Raw genomic sequence first — 17,090 nt, 5'->3', positions numbered from 1 at the left:
GGAGGAAACAATAAAGAGTATCCATCTTTCTATGCTGGGACATTTTTTAATGTATTAAATTCTAATATAATATAGGATGAAATGTAAGAATATTGAGTGTTACGTTCGCCATCTCCGTAACAGTCGGCAAATGCTTCTGACTTTTCCATTAGAGATTATAGTCGTGAGCATATTTATTTATTTTATTTATTAAATTCCAGCATCTCAAGGAAAAGCATGTATGCTTACACTGTTAGTACAACAATCTTGCGTGCATTCAATTCGTTGTTAAACACATTTGTACGAGGTATAGCAATGGCCAAGTTTTGTTAACTTAGTTCTCGAGTGCCCTGACTCGCGGGTGGAAATCCTGTCTTGGAATAAAATTAGTGAAGTTGTGATTTAGTGTAGATATTACATAAAATCTCAATGTAATATAAAGGTACAGTGATCATATAATTATATTATTTCCCATGGGTCGGAAAGGCAATGGGATACAACGTAACATTATTAACGTGAATTTTCGTGGAAACGAAAAGTAATTCTTTGACAAACAAGATTATTGAATATTGGCTTTATTTATTTCAGGCTTTCAATTTCAATATTTGTCTTATTTCTTTTTTCTTTTGGGAGAAAAGTGTTTATTTACATTATTTGAAACTCGTTTTAAATGTTTGATCGACAAACATTGAAATTCTTTAATTTATATTTGTGAATAAAAATTCAAAATACAACAATAAAACTGTCTATAGTAAACTGTAATTATTTTCACATTCTTTGGCATACTATGTCAATCAAGGACGTATAGTCGATGGAGAAGTAAAATGACTTTATGAATATTATGGTATTTCATAAACTTCGAAGCTGTACTATAGAAGTGAGTAAAATCTACGAGTATACTCGTAATAGGTATTATGAAGAGATTTAAACTCTAAGGTACTTTTAAATTTTTTTTGAATGTAGAATTTATTGTTTTATTTGACTAGTTAATTGAGTAAATTAATATTCAAACAATAATCTTACTTATAATAATTATAATCACACAAAATATTTTTCAATTTATTAATGGGAAAATATTTTATTGAATTAGATGTTTTATTTTGAGAAAGTCATTAGTCAGTCAATCAGAATTATTTTGATTAATTTCGAATTGAGCCATTCGCAGTCAGGACTCTGAATGTTTAACACTAGACTTCGAGCAACGATCTATTAATTGTCTCGTTTATAGGTGAAACACGTGTTGCAATATGTACCTAGACTGAACAACGGTTAAAGGTTGATGCCTAATATAGAATGTCGTAGAACTTTTACTACTAAGAATTGTAGTCAATCTTCAATATTGGCAGTTACACGTATACTAATGGTAGACGAATTAAACAAAATAATTCTAATCACAAATTAGAATTATCTCTAAAGATTTTAATGAACTAACCATTGATGGCACCAAAGTCGCGGGTTTAAGGTAAATTTATATAATTAAAAACAAATTGCTTGTGAGTTGTATACAATTTTTTCGAAGACTAAGTCTGTTCCTCTTGATTAGCCACGTTATTCTATATATTATGTTTATATGTTATATACCCAAGATATGATCCATCTGTGTATAACATTTATTTTGCTTACTACTTCGTACGCGTGGATTTTAGAAGTAGAAAAACCAATAATATATTATATACCACTTTTAGATAGCGTATCAATATAAAATATACACTAGATTTGAAGATAGACTTTCAAATATATAATTATAAAACGATCATTCAATTTGTTATATGTAGTAGCTTTTGCATGATACCAGATCAAACATACAAAGAGACAGAGAAAATTTCTAAAATTATTGTTAGTATTTATTGATCTTTTAACACTCCCCATATTATTATTATTATTATTTAAATATCTTCCAGGTACAAATATCGTGTAGTTACAATTTTATAAAATTAGTAAAATTAAGATATACAGGTGTATATATTGTATATCCACTTAGTACTTAAGTAAAAATGGTTCTTCGTGATAGGATATCAGAATAACACATACAAATCGACTAAGTAAAGTCAATAATTTCAAAGCGTTTTCATTTGCAATAAAAATTGAATTTAATTTAACATCAGAGTCTTGACCAGAAAAGGGTTCAAGGTAATAAATAACAACAAAATCAAAAAGGAATATACGTTATGATTTGTGAACGATTGCATCTTTGAACGTTAACGATCGAATATATTCTTGTCAGCGTAGGGCCTTATCAGAAACGACGTCCCATCCATTACTGGTAGCGTGTGGCCCGCGAGATCTGTCAGCTATTTGACGCAGCCACGAGGAATTAGGTTATGCAAATTGGATGGTTATTGAGCCGCCTGCTGGGTCATTCGAGAAATACCAAAGATAACACTGTTAGATAAATACCTAGTCAATTTCCTATAGAAAGATTAGTATCAGTGCCTGTTGCGATATGATAACATTATCATTGCTAATGTTACGGCTCTGAATAAATTTAGCGAAATGTCTAACAGCAAATTAAACTGAGAGTCCAAATCAAGTGGAACGGTCGTCCAATATAGAAAATATTATATTTAATGTATTCTTAAGTAGTTTTTTCCACGGTTTCGCCTGCGAAAATCAATATAAAGTATCCTATATATTATGTTGGGATATAACCTATCCATGCACTAAACTTCATTTAAATTAGTTCAGCTGTTTAAGTGTGTTTAAGTAACAAACACACTTAAACGTTTTTTTTTTTAAAGAGAAATTGTATCTAAATGATATTATTTAAGTGAAAAGTTTGTTTAATGTATGTGTAAATAAAATAAATAAATAAAAAAAACACCCATACATCTTTACCAATTTCCACATCTATAATATTAGTAAAATTTCAAAGAATAAATGTTTAGCCAATTCTCGTAAATTTGAATTGTATTTTATTCTCTTTCTGTGATTTTTTTTTATACTACAAAGGTGGCAAACAAGCATACAGCCTGTCTGATGCTAAATAGTTAGGTTCTATTGCTTAAGGATGCTTCCAACACTAGGGGTGTCACGTGCGCATTGCCGACCCTGAAAAAAATGTAATATTTGAAAATATTAGTAATTTTATAAAACGTGATGACCTTTTGAAGTAGTACTGCGTCTGGTATATAAACAAATGCGCGTATTGAGACCTAACATTATGTATATGCAGGTACATTTATTGTATATCTGCTTAGTTCTTAAGCAAAAATGGCACTTTTTAATAACATACAACTTAGAACGGTAAAACAAGCTGATAGCCCACCTGATGGAAAGTGGTACCAGTCGCCTATAAACAGGAGCAGTACCATGGGTATAACAATTCCTAGGATTTTCTTTCATATATATAGTTTTGCATCGATGTCAAATAAATCGATATCTATAATAGGATGGAGCCATTAGTCGCCATTATTGAAACGATTGAAAACATTTCATATAAAAAAAAAAACAGATAGCCTCGGTCGTAGTATTTCCATTCCCTTTCACTCGGTAGAGGTTGGCGAGCAACATTACAGCAATTTTAGATAGCATTAAGTGTTTTCAGAGAAGTGCTTTGAACATTGCCGAATAATGTTCTGTGCAAATTATGGAGGGCACTCAAATACTCGCTGACTCTGAGTATCCACTTGAGTAGATTACAAACGCCCTCCCATTGATAGTTGCTCATAATTACTGCTCTTTAAATAATGGATTTCGACATTCATTTACAACAAATGTCACCATGAATTAATTTTGTTTTGCCTATTGTAATTTCGATTACTGTTCCATTCATGTTTTATACTGATCCATTTTAACATGAATATAAAATGTAGTCATTTATTTGAGAGTGGATATACAGATCTAAGAAAGCCATATTGTATTACGTTAGTTAAACACTGACCTATATATAAACCTAGGTTTCATCCTTTATCTCTGATCAGAGTCATAATGTTTGATTAGTATAAATATATGATATAAATTCTTATGATATGGGTTATGTGTGTTTATAGATTATAAGGTTTTATAATAATACCCATATTTACGAGTACATAATGATTTAAAGACGATATTTTTGTTAAAAATTTATCTCGTGACTAATTTATTAGTATATTGTGCTAGTAGAATTTGATAATGGTGTAATTGCTGGAGATGAGTTATTATGTCATGGTTATTAGCTGTGAGAGATCCTCGTCTTTATTGCTTCTATCTTTTAAAGCAATTCAGCACAACTTATTATGCAAATGTTTTCAAAATCTATAAAAGTTCATTCTCTATGTTCGTGAGACAGATCACGTAAAAAACTGCATAAAAGATATTCGCAACGAGGAAATAAAATAAGAGTAAAGTATTCAGCAATAGTTATGCGGCAAGGCACTATTATTATTTGCATTGAATTAAAAACAATGAAGTACTTCTGCGTAATGTTTGCAAACCTGACACGAATAAAAAGGTTTACTGCAAACTTGGAGTATAAAATAAAGCCTAACGTAGCATTAAATTAAGCAAGTAGCAACTTCAAAGGACAGAAATACAAATGCAGAGAGTAGGTTTTATTTGTGTTGCTTGTGTGTAGGTGAAATAATATATGTGTCTATAAAGTAACCGACCGGCTCGCCTGAATGCTAAGTGCTTTGCAAACAAGTATGAAAGAATAAATAGACCGGATTTTACTATCCTCGCATTGTTTATTTATGAAAATTTAAGATATAAGTGGTACCTACATTGTGATATATCTGTATAAATAGGTTTTGAAAATGTCGTTGTGAATTTACTTGCCATGTTATTGTATTTATAAAGCTATATATGTATATCATAGAGAATAAAAGAATTTATCTGTTTAACTTATCGAAGCTTGAACTAACGTACTTAAAAATACTCGTAGTTGTATTGCAAAAAACAAAGCATATTGTGCATTGCAAAAAAAAATAGCTATTTCAGTCTTGACAAAATTAATATTAATTATTAATTTTCCATTATTCCTTTTTTAATTTGAATAGAACCTTAATAAACGACAAGCTGTTTCATAGGTATATTAGATTGAAAATGTAGGAATTCAGAATGCAGAATTGCGTACAAATTTGCTTCGCAATAAACAATTGTTTTATTCCGCAAAGAAAGACGACAGCCATTGTTACAAAATGAATACGAGATAAACACAAGAGTATATTCCTGTGTTGACTCCTCTATAGATTGTAAAAAGAATTTTATTTAAATAAAGAAATATTTTGTTTATTTGTAAAAAAAAACCTATTGTCGGTTAAAAATTAGAAATTTTTGCGTTTGTATGATATACCTACTCGTATCATTCAAACCGGAATATCCATAATTTTGGGATTTTTCTTGATAACGTAATATCACGTAGATTTTTTCGTTTAATGTTCTTGCAATTTTTTCTATGCTTTTATTGTTTCGTTAGCAATAAGGGCGAGTAAAAATGAGGCTGACTAAAAGAAAAACATATTTTGTGTTATAAAAATAAGGTCTAAAATAAAAGGCCATTTAATATTATAACAAATCTATTTAATGTATATGAATCACTTGATACAGATGGTGTCATTGACCGTCGTGACAATCGACACGAGCCAAGGAATTTGTATAATCCTCACTTACTTGCAGGATCAATCCGGTAAAAACAAATGGATTAGTATTTTTCAGTTATCGTACATCAATGTTGCAAGGATTGTTAAAGTCACCACTATTGTACGTTGAGAAAGGTTTAATGCAGTCATTTGTTTTCTAAACTATTTACAAGTACATAAAGTTCTTTTTTTAATATACACTCAGTAACACAAGATTTTAGCGAATGTCCCAGAATTTTTTTACAAAAGCAGTATTAGAAAAAAATACATAAAGCTCTAAAGGTGAAGGTTTCTTGAAGGTGGTGCCATTTAGAGTGGACCTGGATATCGATAAAAAAATAATAAAAAAAGCGAGATTCATAATAATGGGATTTTTTTTATATTTATTTTTGCTGTCTCTCACTACAGAGTAAATCAGAGATAAAGTTTGTAGATATTATAGCGCAATGAATTTTTATTCGAAATAAATATTACTAATATAAAATTTTAGCTAGATGATGTTTGTACATGGAAGATATTTAAAAGAAAATGACATAAAAGGTCTTAATAAGACCAATATAAACCAAAATAATCATTTTTATAAATTTTGTCAGTCTGGTTATATGGTTCTTCCCATTGTTGTTGTATGTTGGTTGTTGTATGTTGTTTTGTTCACGTGAAAATTATTATAACAGATTTGAATGAGGTTTTCACACTTGTGTTCCTGAAGGTGTAACTTAAAACCTGATATGTTTTATTTTGATACGCCATTTAAAAGTTCAGAGATGTTTTCTCTCACGAACATTCAGGTTATGGAATGAGCCGAGGTTTTCCCAAGAGACTACAGCATGGGGTTCTTCAAAAGGTGGGTAAAGAGGTTTCTTCAGGGTCGGCAATGCGCGCGTAATGCCTCTGGTATTGCGTGCGTTTATAGGCTACGGTAACCGCTTACCATCAGGTGGGCCGTATGCTTGTTTGCCACCTCAGTGGTATAAAAAAAGTACTCTATTTCATTGGATTTCCTATTTCTGAAATCTACGCGTATGAAGTAGTGGGTAAAAAGCTAGTTGGCAAATAAAATTGATAAGCTTCCCTATTGTTCCAATGTTTATTTCTAAATGACGAAACTTAATTAAAAACTGAAAAAATGAAACATTACTTAAAGTTAACTGCTAAATAATATGGTTTGTGAAAAGCGTCGCGCTGATGTCGGAAGTTCGTAGATCGGTCAAAGGAAGTGCAAGTCATACACGAAGCAATTTGCTACTTGTATGCGTCCCGTCGACTCTTACATTAGTTAAACTTCAATTTGACGCTATATCACGATTTACTTAAAAGGCACGCGTGATAGTTTTATACAAGATTTATGAACGCGGTTTAAGAGTTGTAAAATACGGGTACCTGTACCAATAAGCATAGCCGTGTGACGTATTAATATAATTTTCTTTCTTCTTAATTGCTGTTAGGTGTTCGCACAGTTTGTTTTATTTTTTATTTTAATAATTATTTTATGTAACAATAATAAAAATAATATATAGGTATATTTCTTTTATATAGGTCACTAACAGCAAACTAAAAACAAACAAATTGACAGCCCACTTGATGAAAAGTGGCAACTGTTATCTAAAGACGCGTATAAAACTATGGACGGACATTATATTGTATATGGATAGAATATATCATAGCCCCCATAGTGTCTCCTTATGTTTTCTATTTTTTAGTATACAGTGTTGTTTCTTATGTGAAAAATGTCTGTACATATACAGAATGATAATGATGAATTGTTTCTCGCTAATCCTCACTTATTTAAACAAATGTGAAATTGAGTTTGTTTGTTTGTTGGTTACCTTATAGCTTATGAACAGTTTAACGAATCACTATGAAATTTAGCAAATCTTTTGTCTTGGTCGCGCAGACGCAGTCGCGGGTAAAAGCTAGGGTAAAAGCTATTTTCATATATTAGAAAAATAGATTTCTTGTGAATGAATAAATGAATGAATGAAAACTCATTACTGTTTTCCTCAAAGATTGATTAAGTTACATAACAATAAGAAGACAAAAATAAATCAAAATTACAAAAAGTAAGGTAAGGAGGCAACAATAGGCGGGCTTATTGCTAAATAGCGATCTATTCCAGGCAGCCTTAGGATGGAGAGGAATAATTGAAATTACGTCTAGTCTAGGTTTAATAATAGGCATAACAAAACCAGAAAAGGCATACTTTGAGTATCGATATTAATTTTTTAGGGTTCTGTACCAAAAAAGTACTAAGGAACTCTTATAATAACTTTGTCCGTCCATTTGTTCGTTTGTCACAGTACTATATCTTAGTAACTACTAATGCTATCGATTTGAAATATGTATCGATATTATATAAAAGGGCTTTATATGTACATTTTAAAACTAATTTTTAATTATTTTTATGATGCGTAGTTTGTTAGTTATGATCGAAAAGGTGACCAAAATGATTATTCCTATCTCCAAAATTTCAGAAGTGAAATAATTTCAGTACATGAGAATATTAGAAAAAAATAAAACTATATTTTTAACTGACGCCGATTTAAAAAAAATATCATATAACTTTCAAAAATAAACTCAGTTATGTGGTCCAGTTGTTAATCACAATAGCTTAAATTAAGAAATTACGAATTATTCTAGATTTAATAATAACTATTAGATGTCTATTTTGCAGGAGAAATGTAATATAGGTAATTTTGTCTCATATTTATATATTAATGTATGGAACCCTTGACGTACGAGTCCAACTTGCATCTGACCTTTTTTTTTTTTTATAAAAGATATTCTAACTATTGGAAATATAAAAAAAAAATATACGTTTAACAAATTTAGGATAATTTATTTTACACATTACACAACTAGATAATACTGTGTGATATGTCCAGTAATAACTATTTAATTAAAGCACCAGAGAATTCTGTACTAAGTGTGATTAGTTAAGTAGAGCTATAGAAATAGATAAGAAGATAATAAATATATTCAAAGATTGCACCCACAATTATCGTAAGACGAGGTAGTGTGTTAAACAGTATGTGTCAACGCCAACAGCATCCTGAGTATGATAGCAAGCAGGCTGGACTGTGTGTACGTTAATCACTGCTACGCAATTTCCAATGGAATTGTACAGCAATGATTATTTATATACTATTTAATATACTATATATGTGTGTGTATGTATAAGTGTGTGTGCAAATTTACTAACATTAGTTTTAAGAACATTGTATTTATATTATTACAAATAAATATTAATGGACCAAAGAAGTCCAAAATAAAAATTATTATTATGAAAAAAAACAGATCTGGGAATAGCTTGGAATCTTAAAAAGTGAAAGTGATCTGTATCCAATTGTTTTTCGAATCAACATTACGACCAACGTCACTCACGGGAGAAGGGCGATAAATCGTTCGTACCAGAGCAGGGGTCACAGTAAAACATTGCGCGAATTGGATTTACCAATGTAAAACTATATACTGCTTTGATAAATATCAACAGAATTTCCAATTAGACCCAATCTGCTGATTTGCTGTCGGATAAATTAGTTGTGTTCATCTGAATTATATGAAATTGAGTTAAGCTGAACCTCACGATCGACTGGGCCGATTATAAAGTATACATCAGTTTCTAACATGGACTGTCTACTTGATCATCAGATTTTGTTGAAATTAGTTTAGTTATTTTCATGTGATACTATAAAAAACACATTGATATCATTTTAATTTTAAATTATTACTTTAGGTTCTCGTGCATTAAATTTTTTTTCTATTTTAAAAACTTTTCATTTATTTATCTCATCATTATAAAATATTAAATGTAATACTTTTTCTAATTCACGCACTATTAAAATAATGGCTCAGTTCAATAGGTAATGTGAAATAAAAAAAAAGTATTATTATATATATGGCACCTTTTTTTACAATATAATTACACATTTTCTCCTAAGTTTATGGTTTAAAATATAAGTAACTCAAAGTTTATAATAATAATTATTGCGCACTATTTGGTTTCGGTAATATTAGTTATTATTTTAATCCTTTCATGTAAGCACAGGCATATATGCGTGCCAAGTAGACCCACCCATAAATCAATGTCAAAAAATGAATTTGCGCTGTTTTGCGATGAATATTAATGAAATTTTATGGCTTGGCACATTGTTTTATTATATAGCGCTAAGAAGAACGACAGCTTCTATTTTTGCCCTTGAATAATATGGAAATGATTCAATGGAAAATTAGCGAATAAACGTTAACTCAACGTATACATAAAAAAATAATTTTAGGAAATTCTAATATTGTATTCAGAACAAGAACAAATAGTTCACATACCACAATGCATATAGTTATAATTTATATTAGATTGTAATAAAAAAAAATATAAAGACGTTTCTAAATAATTAATAATTCCTTACATATAAAATAGATTCTATATAAATATCGATATAAATATTATTATGACAGCATGTAATAGGTAAAATGAAATTATATACTCGTAGATGAAGATCACGAAAACATATGTAAGCTATTTAGCTTTATTATATTTATAGAATAGGTACAAACATCACGCGCTAGTTTAAACAGTTTTTACAGCAGTATAACAAAAATAATTATGTTGCTTAATAAATACTTAAATATGAATAAATGTTACTGGACATTATCAATAGGTACGTAAACGTAGAAAAGAAATGTAGAAATTTGAAAAATAAATAGCAAAGACATATTTTGATTATATATAATAAGTCCTTTTAGTATTTACTTGGACTGAAATAAATAGTTATATGAGTATTGAACGGAAAAAAATATTTTTATGATATTGTGAAGGAAATTGATTTATTGAAATAATTGCGCACAAAGTCATGCTTCACTTCTTATTCCTTAGATAACAAGCACTAACTTTTATTATGCAAAATCAGTTTATTCATGTATTCCTCGCATCACTCCTTCAATATATACGAGAAGTACGTGAGAGTTAGTTGTATATTCACAAACTAGTACAGGGAATCTCTGTTCGAGTTGTGAGTGCAGTCGAACGAGCGGCGTGTTAGTAACGCAAACCATTTTGTCCCCAGGCGAATACGCTTCAGTTGTAGAGGTGTCTACATCTCCCACCAAAATTGGTGGAGATAAACACAATTTAGATCATTCTTGAAAGGTGTAAGAATTATAAAAGAAACAGGTTATTTAAGACGGTGTGTATATTAAACACGCTGTGTATTTATATCGGTAATTTTATGAGATTACTATGTTTATTGTTTCGGACTATTGTTTCGACTTCATCCGGAAGCTTCTTCAGGGTGAGTTGATTGGAGATGTAAAGCAGTGTTGCTTTACATCTCAACATTTCGCCTTGCTGTTGCAAATATAGTAAGTTTATAAAATTCCGGTTATGAACATATAACTATACATAATACTTAATATAATTGTATATATCTATATATAAACAATATTAAAAAGGTAATATAAGTATTAAAAATAATACACGTACGTTCGTACTTATAAATTTCGTGCTACAGAGAGCACAAAAAGTCCTCGTATAGTAAGCCACGTCAGAGACCTCCGGCCCTCCGGTGTATACTCTTGATATTACAGGGTACCTACTCTACTTACACGATTAGTAGTATCAGTGCTCATTTACGTTTAAATTTTAAAACAGATTTAACTGAAATTTTGGTAGACCATATAAAAATCTGTGTTACTTGTTTTATGTATTTTCCTTTTTTTTTGTATTTTTATTTCTCTTTTTGCGCATGTCTATTTGTGTTTATTGATATATATAGCACACAGCTGTAAGAAGTACAAATTAATTATTTATCTATCTTTTTTTTTACACAACTTAGAATGGCAAACAAGCGGACGGTCCATCTGATCGAAAGTGGTAACCGTCGTCTATAGACATGAGCAGTACCATGGACATAACAGAGTATATTGTTTCGCCCATGATACCCCCCATGCGCTGCCATTCCTGAGGACTCAGGTCTTATTCCTCTGTACCCAGTAAATTCACGCCATATCCCACCCTTCAAACCGAAACATAGCCATGCAAACACAACTGCTTCACGGTTGAAACACGAATGGGACAGAGGTACCCAAGCAATCGACTTTTGTACGAAGTCTCCCTCTGGTAAAATATAATCTGTATCTGATATCTGTATAAAATAACTATAATTATTCATACATGTACTTGTATTCCAATTCAAATAATCAAAATCATATACTAGTTAGCATTATACATGGTTTACCTAAAGGCATTTCGTGAAAATAGTTACAACCAGCAGTGTCTTTTTTGTTTACTTTGTAACTTTCTTCAATTACACTTCGGAAACTTGTAGTAGTTTCAAAGAGTACCTTTGTGACTTGGAGAAAAAAATTAAACTGAAACTGAGAATTATAATTTTTGTTTGAATTTATCACTTCATTTATTTATTTAAAGGAACACTTCTAAAAATATAAGAATTCTTCAAAAACAAGTAAGTATTCGATACAATAAACTGATATCAAGTGTAACGTATCTATATAATTTTTGTTTTTACAACACAGGGGGCAATCGAGCATGCAGCTCACTTGATGGTAAGTGACTACCGCCGCCCAGGGTCACCCACAACACCAACGGCATTGCAGGTGTGCTGCCGGCTTTTTAAAAGGAAATATGCTCTTTTCTTGAAAGTGGTTGTGCGTGGGAGAAAGTGCCTTGAAAAACGCACAGTGGAGGACCGCCACTCGTCCAGATAGTTGGGATGAAATTTTAGTTTAAGGCGGGTTGTACGATGGTGAAAATCAGCAGCAGGTATCAATCCGAATAATTCTTCAGAGCACTCCCCTTGATAAATTAATGATAATATAATTTATAGTATAAATCTATATATTTTGATATTCGTTAATATTATAAGACTATAATTATAATGAATTTAGTAAAAAATGAATATAATTGTAAGCATATGTACGCTACCTACCTTTTCTCCCTTTTTTTCAACAACCTCTACCGAAAGATTGTTTGAAAGAGATTGAATAGCGAAAAAACAGCCTTTTTCGCTATTCAATCTCTTTCATCACTTTACTTAAATTATTTATTGTAATCCCAATTTTTTGTATTTAATGCAATAAAGCGTAAATAAATACTGGTATATTGATATTTTTTCACTTTAGTTGTAAGACTATACTCATATTGTCGCGTAATAGAGTAGGCGTAACTACGCACATAGCGAGACGATGACGTGAATTTCGTACTACGTGCATTCAGTGTACGATTACGCCTACGCCACGATTCATGTGATAACTACGTATGGATAAAAGTCACTGTACTCTTTCTATTTTTTTCTCTCAAATTCAAAGGATGTCTGTAGAGATTGTCCTATGGATAAGTTCGCCCCTTGTGCCTATATAGAATTGTATTTATACAAAAGGTAACTTTTATTTGTTCCGATCTATGTATTGATATTTGTATAGTACTAATGAAATATGTACTAAAGAGTGAAATTAATGAAACACTGAGATAAATTATAAAAGATTCATTACGATGTCCATCACCTTCCTTTAATATTTGTGTTAATAAATATATATATATGTTTAGTGCCGGATTTTCTATGGTTTCCGAGGGGAGAGCAGGTAACGGTTTCGGGGAAATCCTCTTTGCCCTGGCTTCATCTCCGGGGTAACTACCCTCAGGTTGCTGGCTAAATGCCATGTGTGGGCTGGTAATATACATATTACGGGAAGGGATTCCTTTTTATAAATACGTAATTAAGTGTGTGTAGCGATTGCAATGAAAATTATAGAGTATATACGAGTATATATAATTGTTATATCAGCCATTAACTGTCTATTACTGAGCATAGACCTCTAATGGAAGTTTTGCCAATAATTGCCACGCTTAGCAGGAGGATTGACAACTGAAGTTAGACTTGAAGATGTTTTAAGAGAGACGCTGCTGCTCATTTCTCGACCAATAAGTTCCCTTAATCGCCTCTTACTATAAGGGATAACCCATTCTATACCGGGACCACATGGCATAAATTAATAATAGATGCGATAGCTTAAAAATAAACATAAGAAACTAATTTACAGTTTTAAATAATAAATATAATACAAAATACACTTACGGAACATAATTATTGATTGTTCTAATTACATTTCTGAAATAAAAATATAAAATGTTTAATAGACAGTGTTTTGCTAAAAATAGTAATCGACCCAATATATTGAAATGACATTCCAAGAATAAGACGAAATGCAGATAAATGTAATTATTAATTTATAAATAGAAATATGTAGGTAGGGCCGTATCCTCATTTATATACCTATACCTGTTTTTATTAGGCTGCGCTACTAAGGACGAAATTTAATAAAAGGGCATAACCAGTGAAGTTGACCGTACATATGGGATACCAATTGAAGCCAAGTACTGTAATTGGGAGTTGGTAAACATTTATTACTCTCGGAAGGGTTAATTAGCCCGATTTACTAATAATAGCACCCTATTATTAATGTTTGCAATTAACATAATGTTTCCATAAGATTTTATTTGTGTTATTTAAGAGACAAGCAAACAGACCTAAATACCAGCGACCTTCACCTTAATTGTCATCGTTGGAGTGTAATATTCGCAGATTAAGGTTATTACGATAGTATTGAAACTCGATATTGATTTTTCTATTTTTTTCATTGAGAATAGATGCAATGAAAAACGTAATTTCATCTCGTATATTCATATAATACATTGTGTATGATTATGATTAACTAACTTTGTACCTACTATAATAATTGATCTATTTTAATTTCAAATCTAACGTGACTTTTTAAGAATTTTTTAAATGACGATGATGGTTAGATATTACCTTAGATTATAAAGTATATATATAACATATATACTTTAACATATATGTTAAAGCGAGATAGACAAATAAGACACTCACAGATATAAAAATAACAAAATTTAAAATAAAATATGAAAATATTTTGTTAAATACCTATATACATAATAACAATATCTATAATTTAATATCTTAAACAATTGAAATAATCTAGGTGTAGATAATACACAATCGTATATTCTGAATTAATATAATTACATGAGATACTCGTATTGTTTATAATCAAAATCTATTCGCTAAGATGATTATTCGCGAAGCACAAAATATCCAATAGAGACGTACTTTAAAAGTCATTATAATGCATATGCATTATATAGAGCTTTAATAACAAATATTTAACGAGTTATGTAGTTTTTGTTTCATTTCTGTTGCCACTGTTTAAAATACAAACCACCCAACTGCAATTAACGAACTAATATAAACGGGAAACTAAAGTTTCAAATACAGATGTTAAAATTGCAATAGAATTACATTACATAATGTATATAAAATCATATTATTGTATTGTGTAATTTTGTATTTTTTCATACTTGTATGTTACAATACTTATTTTCAATAATTTACGCCGCACACATTATATCTGTGTTTCCCAAAGTGAATTGTAATATAATAATCCTGTAATATACGAGTAGGTAGCATTAATTTCATTTATATATGTACTTTTTTATTATATATGTTTGTAAATATTGCGTGTGGTCCCGGCATAGAATAAGTCACCTCTTTCTCAACTGTGAATATCGTAAGAGGCTATAAAAGAATTTAATACTAGAGGGTTTGAGCAGTAGCGTCTCTTTTATAATCACTTTAAAAATCTAATTGCGGTTGCCAACCATACGTAGCAATTACTGGCAAAACTCCTCTTATGGGAAAGGCTTGTTTTCAGCACTGGACAGTTAGCAGCTGAAATGATGACGACGTTTGTAAATGTAATCAATAAAAAATTAAAAAATAAATGTGCAGAGGTGAATTTTATTTTTGGCGATTTGTCATTGGTTATTTACCAATCAATATAATCGTGTTTGAATGCTTGTGAATTATCATATATGCATGTGGTTTATCATTTATTTCATTTATTTACTGTACTTTTGAAGTACAATGAAGTATGCGACAGATAACTCTTTATATGAAGAAACCTATTCAGCTTCCTAGCACACCGGAAAATATTTGCGCAAGCATTTCCCAAATTCCATACTTAACAATCCATTAATAGGAATGAACAATTTGTATGCATTGTTGTATGTAAAATAATATATACGTGATTGGTTCGTCGTTGCAAATTAGGCAAATTAAAATACCTGAATCAGACTTGCTGATATACTGTGATACTTCTGCTATCAATCCAAGACTATATGTTCATTCATGCTTCATATCGTCGTCAAGTATTTAATATACTTCATAATTTAAGTCATCCTGGATCAAAAGCAACTGTTCGTTTGATTACAGAGAGATTTGTTTGGCCTGGTGTTAGGAAAGATTGTCGTCAATGGTCTTTTTAACCGCTCCAACAATTTTTTACGTCAATATTGTTGAGACTCTTTCTCGTTTGCATAATTTAGAAATATTGTGACGTTTGAGTTTTAGTTTCTCTGATACCTATTTTTCTGTTTTTAGAAAAACTGTTTTTTTGTGTTTTTTTTTTAAATAGATCTATGAAAAGTTTAATGTTTTTATGAATAAGGGGGTAAATATAAAATTATTAACAGTTTTTTCCAATTTATAAGCCTGATATATCCTGTTCTAAAATACATTTTACATTCATTTACTTAAAGCTAGTCTTTAAACGTAACTTCGTCTATGAGACCGGAATATATTGACTAAGATAAAAAGTACTCAATGTGAGATCAAAGATGAAAGAGATCTATCTTAAATAGTACGTGTATGCCAATTTTGGTAATGGTTAAGCCATTAAAGCACCAAGAAGTAACGAACCAACTAAGTTAATTATAATATTAGTAATTATTACCTAATAAACTGTTTTTTTTTTTTAATAAAAATATTGTTAATAATCTGAAGTGTTTCTTACTTTTCTTTCAGTCATAGATAAACTACCTATTCATTCCTTTCATCATTTTCATTTCCATATTTCCATAGGGAATCAACATAGTTCGTTTTATTATTCGTTTCAGTTTTTTGTAAAGGTTTTGTTAAGAATAGAGTAATATTTTACCATGTATATTATTTTTGCTATAATATTATGGCTATGTTTTATAAAGTGGCCCATAGGTTAAAAGGTGTTTAATTAGAAGAAAAATAAAGTGTATAAGAAAAAATATAGTCTTATTGTAAGTAATCCTAAGACACAGTAACGTACGAGGGCTACTATGGGAATCAGAGAATAATTTTAGTACTGCGAGCGTAAAATTTACAGATAGTGTTCAGTTTTAAAGTAGCAGTCGCCGTGTATAAGTATAATTATATATTATAAATAATGCTATAATATCACCAAATAGGTCCAGTAAATGATAATGGTCAAAATAATGTTCAGATATATGTGTATTTATTATCACTTTCCAGAATAAATACTGGTTGAAGTATAAATATTTGTGGTAACAGCGAAACTAGGTAAGACGATACAGATATTATGATATAATATAGATATACAGAGAACAAAAAAATAAACATAGGCATAAGTATAAGCGGTAGTAAATATTACTTTTTTTACGTCTATTTTATGTGACTTTAAATATAAAAAAGA

This window comes from Galleria mellonella, unplaced genomic scaffold (genome assembly GCF_026898425.1).
Source record: "Galleria mellonella isolate WM207_F2 unplaced genomic scaffold, CSIRO_AGI_GalMel_v1 utg72, whole genome shotgun sequence".
Taxonomy (NCBI): Eukaryota; Metazoa; Arthropoda; class Insecta; order Lepidoptera; family Pyralidae; genus Galleria; species Galleria mellonella.
The sequence above is the reverse complement of the archived record's forward strand: the minus strand, read 5'-3'. Positions refer to the sequence as shown.